This window comes from Schistocerca nitens, chromosome 4, assembly GCF_023898315.1.
Source record: "Schistocerca nitens isolate TAMUIC-IGC-003100 chromosome 4, iqSchNite1.1, whole genome shotgun sequence".
Lineage (NCBI taxonomy): Eukaryota > Metazoa > Arthropoda > Insecta > Orthoptera > Acrididae > Schistocerca > Schistocerca nitens.
Window position 1 is genome coordinate 875,306,046 of NC_064617.1, and position 12,610 is coordinate 875,318,655.

Consider the following 12,610-nt stretch of genomic DNA (forward strand, 5'->3'; position numbering starts at 1 on the left):
AATATTTGGTTTCTTTTGTGGTAATTTACACTGACAGAAAAAAAAATCCCAACACCAATAAATAATTAAGGCAGAGTAGTGAAATTTTGGGAATACATTTGTCTAGATGATGATAATGAAGTCATTAATGTTGCAAGTTCACAGGTTAATGTAAGTGTGAGAAAGGCCATTGCAAATGTGAAATGCTGGTAAATTAATAATCAGTGTAACCAACAGTTTGTTGAATGCAAATGTGCTTGCATTGTGTGTACAGGGACCAAATTTCAATTTGTGGGATGGAGTTCCAGGGCTGTTGCTTTTTGTCGGTTGATACAGGGACGGTTAATGCTAGTTGTGGATGACGCTGGAGTTGTTTTCTGATGATGTCCCACACATGCTCGATTGGAAACAGATCTGGCAATAGAGGAGGCCAAGGCAAGATATCGACAGTCTGTAGAGCACGTTGGATTACAACAGCGGTAAGTGGGCCAGTGTTATCCTGTTGTAAAACATCCCCCTGTACTGCTGTTCATGAATGACAGCAGAACAGGCCGAATCACTAGACTGACATACAGATTTGCAGTCAGGGTGCGTGGAGTAACTACTAGAGTGTTCCTGCTATCATTTGAAATCACATCCCAGACAATAACTCCAGTGTAGGCCCAGTGTCTCTAGGCCGCAGACAGTTGGTTGCAGGTTGCTCGCCTGGCCTTCTCCTAACCTAGATATGGCCATCAGTGGCACTGAGGCAGAACTGGTTTTCAGCAGAAAGCACAATAGATCTCCACTCCTCCCTGCAGTGAACTATTGCTTGACACCACTGCAGTTGCAAATAGCAGTGGTTTGGGGTCAGTGGAATGCACACTTCAGGGCGTCTGGCTCAGAGCTGTCCCTAAAGTAATTGATTTGTAACGGTTTGTCATGTCACTGTGGTGCCAACTGCTGCTGGAATTGCTACTGCAAGTGCAGTACAATGTGCCACAGCCATACACTGGACATGACTGTCTTTCCTCTCAGTATTGCTATGTGGATATCCAGAGCCCAGTCCTCCGGCGACTGTATCTTTCTGCGACCACTGCTGACAGCAATCATGTACAGTGGTTACATTCCAGCCAAGTCTTCCTGCAAGGAACATCCCCGTAGCTCTATGACATGACCCCATTTAAACTCAGTGAGGTGTTGATAATGCTGTCTTTGTCATTTAAAGGCATTCTTGACCATCATCAACTTACTGTGTACAATCTCAGAGGTAACTACCATTCACGAACATTACAACAGATATTTAAAGCAAAACTGATTTGCATCCTCGTAGTATCACTACTAGTGCCATTCTTATATGAGTGGTATGAAATTTGTATAGATGTTCTCTTTCACATGTAGAAACACACCAACTTTTGTTTATCTCACACAACCCCTTCTTTGTGTTGGGATTTTTTCTCTGTCAGTGTATTTTTCTTTGACATTTTGTGTGAAATGTTGTTGTTTTGTGTTTCTTAAAGTATTGTGACATTCTGCTGTTGTGTGTTCTTGTTAAGCTTTCTAGCTGCTTCACTTTTCATAGAAGGTAACTTGACTTTTATTGTCTAAAGTATGCTATAAATAAATAGTCTCCATTTATATATCTTCTGTTGTCACAATGTGCACCAGGAAAATAGTTGTGATTAAGGTAGGTAACATAGGACATTTTTAATTTAGCATATTTCTTGTCTTATCTCTCCGTCATTGTGTATGACTGATGCTATGCATAAATACTTTGAATCTTGTTTTTTTCCTCACAATATCTCATTAATATTGTAATCATGTAACACATTTTGAATAAATTAAAAATTCATTTCTGGACTTCGTTTTTAATAATGAAGAATTATTGAAACCATGACACCACCACTACTGCCACAACTTAAAAGGATGCAAGAAACTGACAAGATGTAAACGTAACACCACCAGTAAAAACTGGAAACTTTTAACAAAAGTTTTCTGTCACCTCAGAGAGAATAGGTACTGTAATATGTTCTTATTACATTAAATAAACTAAACCAAGTAAAAAAAATTGTTTTGTGTACAAATGCATGTATATTTGCTATATGAAAGTCTTGAATAAGAAATCCACATTATCGTAAGTATCTCCAGCATAGTAACTCTGGTATCATTGTACAGAAGGAAGGAAAGTCAGCAAAACAAATAAATTATAATGGAGGAAGTAGTAAGTATTGTTAGACAGCTGAATATCCATAGTAAAGGTATCTTGGCAAGGTTTGAAAGTCAACTTTTAGGTATAAATAAATATGAACATTCAATGAAGGTGCAAAAAGAGCTGGTGTTCCTTCAGAGAAGTGTGTTCAATCAGCGGAGTGCATCTACATCCATACTCCAAAAGACACTGTGTGGTGTGTGGCAGAGTGTACTTTGTGTACTATCATTTCCTCTTTTTCTGCAGTGGAAGTATTACAATCAGTTAGCATGCATATGAGCTCAAATTTCTCTTACTTTCCTATGTGTTCATTATGTGACTAGCATGTGGAAGCAAGTAATGTGTTTCGTGAATGATTTTTGGTCTAGGCTTTCAGGATTTATACAGTGAACTTCAAGATGCACAACACATCACCTCTCTTTCTAGTATCTGCCACTGGAGATGAGTAAGTATCTCCATGATGTTTTCCACTTCTTGAAAAATGTTAGATGACATGTGCAACTCCTCTCTGAATCCCCTCTATTAATCCCATCTGACTGGTGCCCCAGCTACAGCTTTTGTGGATCAGTTACAACTTCTTAGAACTCTTGTAATGAATTTGTCTGATATCTGCCCATCTTAATACACGGCTGTTCAAATCTTAAAGACAAAAGTAACATTCATAAGATGTGTGACTGCTAAGTAACATAGTTCAATGAAACGTGGACCATACATAGAAAGAAATACACATTTACATAAATGGAAATGACACTTTCATTCAAAGACCATAATTACACTTAAGTCACCATGGTTCTTAATCATCCCTTGTAAACTAGAAAAGGTGAGACAGGCCTTAATAGGGTATCTGATCACCGTGAACAACAATGCAAGCTCTCACACTGGCCACAAGGTTGGTAAGGATTTCTTGTGGTAGGGCATTCCATTCTTCCCACAATGCTCCTGGATGGTTATTGATGCATGTGGACATGCTGCAATGCATCCCACATATGGTCAACAATATTGAAGTCGGATGAAACTGGCAGCCCAGTCCATTAGCTGAATATCCTCTTGTTCCAAGAGATTCCCCACATGCACTGTTCAACGTGGCTGTGCCTTGTCATCTATAAAAATTAAGTCATGGCTGAATGCACCGCTGAAAAGATGCACGTGGGGAGGGAAATAGTGTCACAATAATATTGACTGGTGAGGCTACCTTGTTCAAAGATTTGGAGTTCAGTATACTAATGCAACATTAATCCTCCCCACACCATAATATCTACACCATCAAAACAATCATGTTTGACAGCGTTCCTACGTGCATTACATGTTCCCACCTCGGCATATGAGGATACTTCCAACATTGTGGAACATGATTTTATACATATGTATATATAATCATCATGCCCAATGATTGCTAGTGTAGCAGCAATGACATGAGCCCTCCGTTTTTCTTGTGTACTCATTTCCCTTTCTGTGCTGTGTACTCACTTCCCTTTCTATGCTGGTAGAGTCCAGTTGTATTCGACAAAACTTGAGTGACCAGCTTATGGTTACAAGTGGGTACTGGCAGAGACACGTAAGTTGAGTCTCCAAGTGTATGGAGACAGCAAGTTCAGAGATGACGTTGTGGGACCTGCTGGCTAGTTTAAAGCAATGAGTACAGCACTCATTTCTGATCTCTAATGTGAAGACATTTCCTACAATCAAATCCTGATCAGAAGGTGTAGTTATATTAGCGTGCTATGCACTTCACTGTTAGGTGCCCCAACTCCACTGTAGTTCAGGAAAGCAGCTTGAATTCTGCTAACTTAGTCAACATAGTGACCAATTCCCCCTGCATATGCATGCAACAAAAGCTGAGTTTGTATTCATTTTCCACTACATAAAACTGCACACTAAGACAAAATAAAATATTAACCCAGTCAGAGTCTAACTGAAGACTATGGTGATACTGTTATAAAAATGAGATTGAATTACTCAACTACTGCACTGATGGCAGCATTAAGTTACACTACTAAAATTATGAATGAAATTAAAAAATATATAATAAAAAAAATAAGACCTGGTATCTTTCAGACTCTAAGAACACTAATTAAGCAAAATCACGGGATACTATATACACATTGACACTGACAACCACAGCATTGCAGTAATTGTTTGCCAACATCAGACTAGTGTATGTCAGGATATAGATTAAATGCAAGCTGGTCCTCAGATAATCTGCTCAGATACAGTTTTGGTAGCATCAAATATTTTTTTGTAATTCAGGCCCTCTATCATTCCATGTTTCATCCAGGAGAACAGATTGTCGTGTAATTGGTCATCTTCCCACATTGGTCTGCAGATTTTTATGCAGGAGTGTCAAATGTTATCCGGTACAAGGAGGGTTGGAAGCATGCTTGGCAGTGTGCGAGCATTGTTCCATTCTGTAATGCTGGCCTTTTGCCTCATGTCTGATGGATCTATGTCTGCAAATGTGTAGAGACAAGGTGTTGATGCAGTTTTCAGGGTTCCATTAAGAGTACACTTTGAGTTATTTAGGTATAAATCTGTTTTTGTTGGTGTGTATGGTCTTTGCACCATATTGGTGCACAGTACTCTACTTCAGAGTACACAAGTAGACTATCTGCTTGCTGACCACGTGAGACTATTTTTGCCAGTTTCTTTATTTTGTTTTTTCCAATCTTAGTTTTTGTGTAGTCAGCTGTAAGTGCTTTTTATATTGCAGAACATTGTCAAGTGTGTTACTAAAGTAATTTTGATAATTATAGTAGTTTATTACTTTGTTACAAAATGAAACATTAAGCTTTGTCTCTGCTAGGTGATTACTGTTGCAGGATGCACAGCTGTCTGTTTTGGTTGTATTAGTGCACAGGCACCACTTCTTATGATGATCATTCAGCTTTTTCAGATCTGCTGTCTGAACGTGTTGTTATTTGCCTCTTGCCATGCCACTATTTAGCAGGATTTCTGTGAAGTCATTACAGATGCTTCAGAAGTATGAAGATTAAATACAAGAAGAGCTGATATTGTATATTTTCACGTAAGTTTTGTATTAGAATGACCACAAATTATGTTGAATTATAGATGAAACAATGAAATATGGTGCTGCAGGAGGATGTTAAAATATTAAGTGGACACACAAAGTATAAAATGAAAAGAAACAATAAAAATAATAGATGACAAATGAAGTTTTTTGGAAGCTATTTCTAGTGGAGGAAACAGGTTAGTGGCATAAATTTTAAGACGCATATGACCATACAGAGATTAGGACACACACAACAGATTATTGGAAATGATGAGTGTAGTGGATATACAACAATCAGAAAGAAATGGAGGACAACATCAAACAAGTCAACACGCAAATGACAAAAAAACAAAAACACCTGTTCAGTGGTGTGTCACATATACAGAGGAATGATACCTATATTTCTTAATATTACTAAAGAATAAATTCTCCAAAATGCTATTACAGACATACGTAAACTTCTATTTAATTCCCCTCCCCCCTTACACACACACACACACACACACACACACACACACACGAGAGATTCAGAAGTGCTTGCAAAAGAGAGAAATTGTTTCAAGGAAATGAATTGTGACTATACATGGCTAAATATCCTGGATCAAGTGAGAAACAGCAGGTGAGGACAAGAGAGCAAACAATCAAATTGAAGCAATGAATGAGACTGTAAAGTGTAACATTTAAACTGAAAGATAAGGCAATAAATGCATCAGAGATGAGGGAGGGGCACACCACAAATAAAAGTGTGCATGCAACATGTAAAAGAACCAAATAGTGGGGACAAAACAAAATGAAGGAAAAGACAGCTATAAAATCCACAGATATAGGAGCAAGGAAAATAATGGGAGAACAAATAAACGTGGAAGATTAAGAAAAACACTGACCCTACCCCCACTGCAACTGAGTTGGAGTGGACAGCTTGGACCAGATACTTCAAAGGTTCTGTGAATAGCTAGAATGTAACTTCATAGTCTTGGGATGATTACAGTTTTGCAAGTGGTGTGCATCATAGTATAGTCCATGAAACAAATTCTCTGAAAACTACCTAAAATAAATAGTTTGGAAGTCTACTCATGATTGAAATAGCTGTAATGGCACCAGATGTACCTGACCTCTTTGAGGATGTCCACATTAAATGTATCAGTAATTAAAATGCAACTGTAGAAACAGTGGATACTGAGGTACAAAGGGCAACTAATACAAGTGGAGGGATACATATGTTCAGTAAATATTATAACAGAAAGTCCTTACTTAATCAGAGATCTTGCAGGTTATGTGCTGACCTTACAAACTGCCTCCAGCAGATCCTGTCCCCCTGTACATCTTCCATCCAGTTTCCTGTGAATCCTAGTTTTTGCGTGTCTTTCCATAGTCTATCCTCCCATATTGCTCTTCTCCAGGGCCACTTTCCCTCTAGTGTTCGTACCAACACTGCTTTTGCATTTGCATTAGTGTCCAGCGTATTGTAGCTGTTTACCCTTTTGTTTCTATATAATACTGAGCTGATTCATCATAGTATATATTTCTTTGTATTTCAGACTCTTCTACCCTTTCTCTATCGTTCTTGGTGGTAATTAATTTTTCTGTGCCGCATAACAGCACTGTTCAGTTATTCTGTTATATGCCTTCATTTTAACTTTTGTTATGATTACCCTAAATTTTATAACTGGTTTAAAGCTTTTATATGATCTGGAAGCATTAACAATTTGTTTGTTTACTTCTAGCCGGACATTATGCCTCACATGAAGTATGATCCCTGGTATTCAAGGTTTTCAGCTGTCTTCAATTCCATCGCTCCCACCTGTGAATCCCCAGGCACAACTTGGTTCATCCTTCTGCTTTGTTCCATCACTTCTTTCTTTTCTCTTCCCTCTTATATAGCCATCGCACCATCTGCATACCCTAGCATTTGCAGATTTCCATTCAAATAGATGCACTTTCCTTCTCTTTTCATCTTGCATGCAACTTTTTGAAGGAAAAGTGTAGATAACATGGGTGACAAGTCATACCTCCACTTCCTCTGACATTCCTCCTTGGTATTTTACTTTTGCATTTATCTCTATTTTACATGCTTTTACCAGTTTCATTAATTTCTCAGGTACACCAAACTCCCAAAGGTGGTTGTGTAGGCTTACTCTATGGCTACTGTCACATGTCTTTGAAAAGTCTACAAAAGTGGCAAGTATTAGTTTATTAAATTCTCAATGCTTCTCCCACACCTGTCAGCTTAGTAAATGTGTGGTCAGTTATAGACTTTCCTTACAAGAAACTTGTTTGGTAATTCCCTACTATTTCCTCAACATATGGTGTAAGTTTTTCCAGTATTTTCAAGGATAAGACCTTGTAGCTCATATTCAACAGAGAAAGCCAACAGTAGTTACACTCTCTTTTGCTTTTCTTCTTCTGTATTAGTACAGTGACAGCTAGCTTCCACGTTGTTGGTATCTGTTCCTTCTTCCATATTATTATCATTGGTTTGGTCAACTCTATGAGATCTTCACCTCCCTCTTTGATCATCTTTTATTTTATTTAATCATCTCCTGGCACCTTCCTCTTCTTTGGATTATTTATTGCCTTTCTCACATCCTCTTCCTTAATTTCAACTGTTTGATAGGTCTCTCTCTTTTTTTCCCTTCTTCTGTTGGCTGAAACATCTCTTCTGGGTCTTCTGAACCTGATAAACTAGCAAAGTAGTGTGCCCACCTTTCTATGATTATTTCTTTGTCAACTATCATTTTTCCACCCATATAATTAATTATTAGAGACCTGCCACTTCCACTTCTCTCATGCTTGATGTTTTGGAACATCTGTCTACTGTTGTTTCCTTGACCTGCCTCCCCAATTTCTTTTAGCACAAAAGTCAGATATGTTCTCTCTTCTGCACTCAGTATTCTTCTTGTCTCTCATTTAACTTTCATGTTTTCTTCAAGTTTGTTTTCATTGTTTGTGTTGTTTATCCAGCTTTCTCTTGCCCTTCTTCTTGATTTTACTGCTTCTTCTAATGTTTGATTTCTTACTTTACTTTTCACCTATTGCCTCCATTGCTGCATCTGTCACCCCTTCCTATTATTTTGGTCCACATAACATCATATCAACATCATTTTGTTCATTTTGCGTAAATATCTCAAATGTCTTCCTCAAAACCACATAGTATATATATGAGCTGCCTCAGTCTGATAAAATTTATTTACATCAAATGTTGTGTTGCTGTTGATAATTTATTTCCTCCAATATTGTATTTACATTGTGACCTTCCCAACAAGTAGAACAACAAGAAGGTAAGTGGAAACCTGTTGGTGTAATATAAATATTGGAACAAGGAAAGGCGACAGTTCAGCATATAGTTGAGGTGTATAGAGGTCAACACTGAGAATGTTACTAAACTTTCATACAGTGGCCTATATCACAACTAACAAGTGCGTAACACACATACCTTCACAACCAAATTGTTAGTAAACCAGACAGTCACTATTGTCATATTGGGGGGAGGATCTCCTGATCACGGCCATGTAGAGAGGAACTGTGGCTCAGGTTTAGAAGAATAGTTGATCAAGCACTGTATAGATCTGTACCTGCAGGAAAAGTTGATGAGATGAACTACCCATTATATACAATCTGTAAACAAACTTCGGAAAAAACAGTAACTACAGTACAAGACATTAAACAAAGCTTGGGATTATAGATAGAGAATTCCTAAATGAAATGAGATTTGTCATCCAAAAGGCAATACATGCGGCCATCAACTACTATCATAGCAGAATCATATCTCCAACAAAACCCAAGGAAATTTTGGTCGTGTATTAAGGCTTTAAGTGGCCCAAAGTTGCTGTCCACACACCAATGGGTAGCAAAGCAAAAGCATAAGTGCTGAACTAAGTTTTCTAATGTAAAGTTACTGTCCCAGTATAATTCTCATAACACTGCTAAGTTGAGTGATACCAAAGTCAGTGATGTTGAGAAAAAGTTAGAAATCACTCAAACAGTTTGATGAAATCCCTGTCAGCTTCCATATAGGATTTGCAGCTGAGTTAGTGCAGATTTTATCCTCAATGTTGTAGATCCCTCAAATACTAAAGTATTCCTAGCAGTTGGAAGAAAGCAAAGCTCACACCCATGTGATAGAGGGGTAGCAGAAGTGATCCATGCAACTACCTTCCAACATCATTGACAGTCATCTTTTGTAGAATCTATTCACATATCCTAAGCATGACTGTAATGAAATATCTCGAGCAGAATGACCTTCTTGCCAACCAGAATGGGTTCAGAAATCATTGGTCACAACAAAGCTTGCCTGTATTTTTGTCGCATAACATCCTGAAAGTCATGGATCCAGGCAAATAGGTTGTTAGAATATTTCTAGACCTCTGACTCACTATTAACAAAAGTATGATTGTATCGGGTATCAAACAGAATTTGTGACTATGTTGAGAATTTGTTAATAGGGAGGGTGCAACACGTGGTTTTGGAAAGACATCGACAAATGTAGGAGTGGTGTCTGGTGTGCCCCAGGGAATTGTGTTAGTATCTTTTCTGTGCAATAATTGGCAACTTACTTTAAATTTTCAAAGTGGAATATTTTATTTTTCTAAATGTCTCCTTTAAAACTTCAAGGAACACAGTTTCTGCTCTTAAACCAGAACTCGAACTGATATTGTCACCACTGTGCCAAATGATTGTTTAACAATTGAGTACCTTCTGTATAGACTGTGGCAGAACAGTGGTTTTGCCTTTGACCATGTTTACAACAGAGAAGGCTTCGTCTCTTTTAGGAATTTAAGACTTACATAGTTACCAATATACGGGATGTTCAAAAAGTCTCTCTGCAGTGCCGAGTTATTGTTAGCTGCGCATGCCATATGCCGCAGTGAATATACCAAAATGAAACTCAGTGAAATACAAGTTATTAATTTATTGAATATTCATTTTCTAACAAATTTTCACATTAAATGTTGAAAGTGTCCACCCTGTTGTTGAATACACAATTCAGTTCGTCTAATCATGTTTCCAAACACAAGCTGTAACATTTCTTCTGTACCAGAAGCAGTGAAAGTGGATATTGCAGTTTTCAATTCATCGATGGATTTTGGATGGTTTTTATAGACAGTTGCTTTTGCTGCACCCAGAAGAAAAAGTCAGGTGGTGGTAGGTCAGGTGATTGTGGAGGCGAAAGTCCCTGTGAAATTATGCGATCAGTAAAACCATCAGCAAGCAGTGACATTGAAACGCGAGCTGTATGTGCAGTTGCACCATCTTGTTGCAAATAACCATTCAGTATTTCACTTAACACAAGTTCTCCTATGAATGGGTACAGAATATCACTGCAGTATCGCTGTGCGTTTATTGTCATGTTGAAAAATATGGGACCCACAATCATATGGCACACGCGGCTATAAATCATATTGCACTGTGGAGAGACTTTTTGAACACCCCGTACTTACTTACATACACAGCTGTAGACAACTATTCATATTTCGAATTTTAACGTATGTTCACGATCTGTACATCAAAAAATTATGTTATACACTGTCCAGTCACATTAACGTGACCTCTGTCAAAAGCCTTACTAACCACCTTTTGCAACACTTAAATCACTGCAAGATATGGAGGAAGAGAGTCAGTGAGGTTCTGGAAGGCACCGACGGCCATGCTGACTCAATGCCGTGGCCAGCTGCTCTAGGTTTGGTTGAGCATCCATGGCATGAACAGCCTGACCGAGGTGGTCCTAAAGATTCTCAACTGGGTTTTAATCTGGGCAACTTGGTGGTCAGGTGAGTATGGTAAACTGATCCTAGCGCTCTTCGAATCACACATGAGCAATGCGAGCTGTGTGACACATTCTATTGGTCTGCTGGTTGATCCTGTCATGCCAAGGAAAAACAAACTGCATGTAGGAGTGAATATTGTCCCCAAGGATAGATGCATACTTGGGTTGATTCACTGTGCTGTCCAGAAAGTGAGATCACTCAGGGAGTGCTACAAAAACATTCCCCCAGACCACAGTGCTCCCTCTTCCAACCTGGACCCTTCCAATCATAGTTGCATGGTGTTTGCTTTCAGACATTTCATACCGATGGGGCATAAAACATGATTCATCTGAAAAAGCCACCTGTTGCCACTCAGTGGATGTCCAGTTGGAGTGTTGGCATACAAATTCCAGGCTTGGTCGCCAATGAACACCAGTCATCCAGGTTGCATGAGCCATGTGTTTGCTGCAGAGGCCCATATGCAGCAACATTTACTGAATGGTTGATGAGGAGACAGTATCGGTAACCCCTTGGTTCATCTAAACATTCAGGTGCTCAACAGTTGCATGTATATTCACCCATACAAATCTCCTCACCTGTCAACCGCACCTGTTGTCGGTGGCCCACGGTGCACCACAGCTGCCTCCGTGCATTTTGGATAGCACCATTTTGCCATGCACAGTATACTTTAACCACGGCGGCACACAAACAGTTCACAAACTTAGCCATTTTGGAAATGCTTCCACCCTTGGCCCAATAAAGCCAATGAATATGCACTTTTTGACATCAGGTAAATTGCCCCATTTCTTGCAACAAGACAAAGACTGCACTGTTTCCTGCATCCCCTGACATGCTTTATACACCTTACATTGATGTGCTGTCGCCTACTGTATGCGGGTGGTTATTGCACATTACATCAAACACAGGCAGTGGTTATATTAATGTGACTGGACCATGTATTATAAAATTAATTTTCAGCTACCCAGCTATATAAAATGATCAGCTTTGCAAACTGAAGCTGACAGATCTGCATACATACACAGAAAATGTAACAGTATCATTAAGACTCTCAGAAAAGCATTTTGGCAACTGTAATTGCAGCCCGTCAGACTATCAGTGGTCTCACTGAACTTGATGCTCTCAGGAGAAGTGAGGAATCTACACCAGTCAAGCATTGGAGACAGAGAGAGAGCGCAGTTTTTATGAGAAGAAATGTTCTACTTGCATGAAATTCGAGTTGAAATGAGCTTCATAAGTACAAAAAGGAGTGAAATAATGTTCTAAATATGTTTAGTATTTTATTTTACTTTTTTAGGATATCTTCAGCGACTGAAAAATGTTGTTACTTCGGTCATTAATGCTATGGTTGGTTTGATGAAGCTCTCCATTTCTGTCACTTCCCTGCTATCCTCTTCATTTCAGCATAACTGCCGCATCCCACATTGTTGATGATCTGTTGAATATGCTTTCTCTCTACTATCTATTCAGCTACTGTTTTCAACTACAGTTCATTTTGTAATATGTGATGAACTATTCTACCCCCTTGTTGCATTATATTCTTTAGCAGACATTTCTTCTCATTAATTGTTTCAGGACATTTTAATTCTTTACTCAGTTAATCTGCCTTTAGACAGTTTACTATGTAAGGGGGAACAGTGCTTAGCCCACTGGACTTGTACTTGAGATTCATCA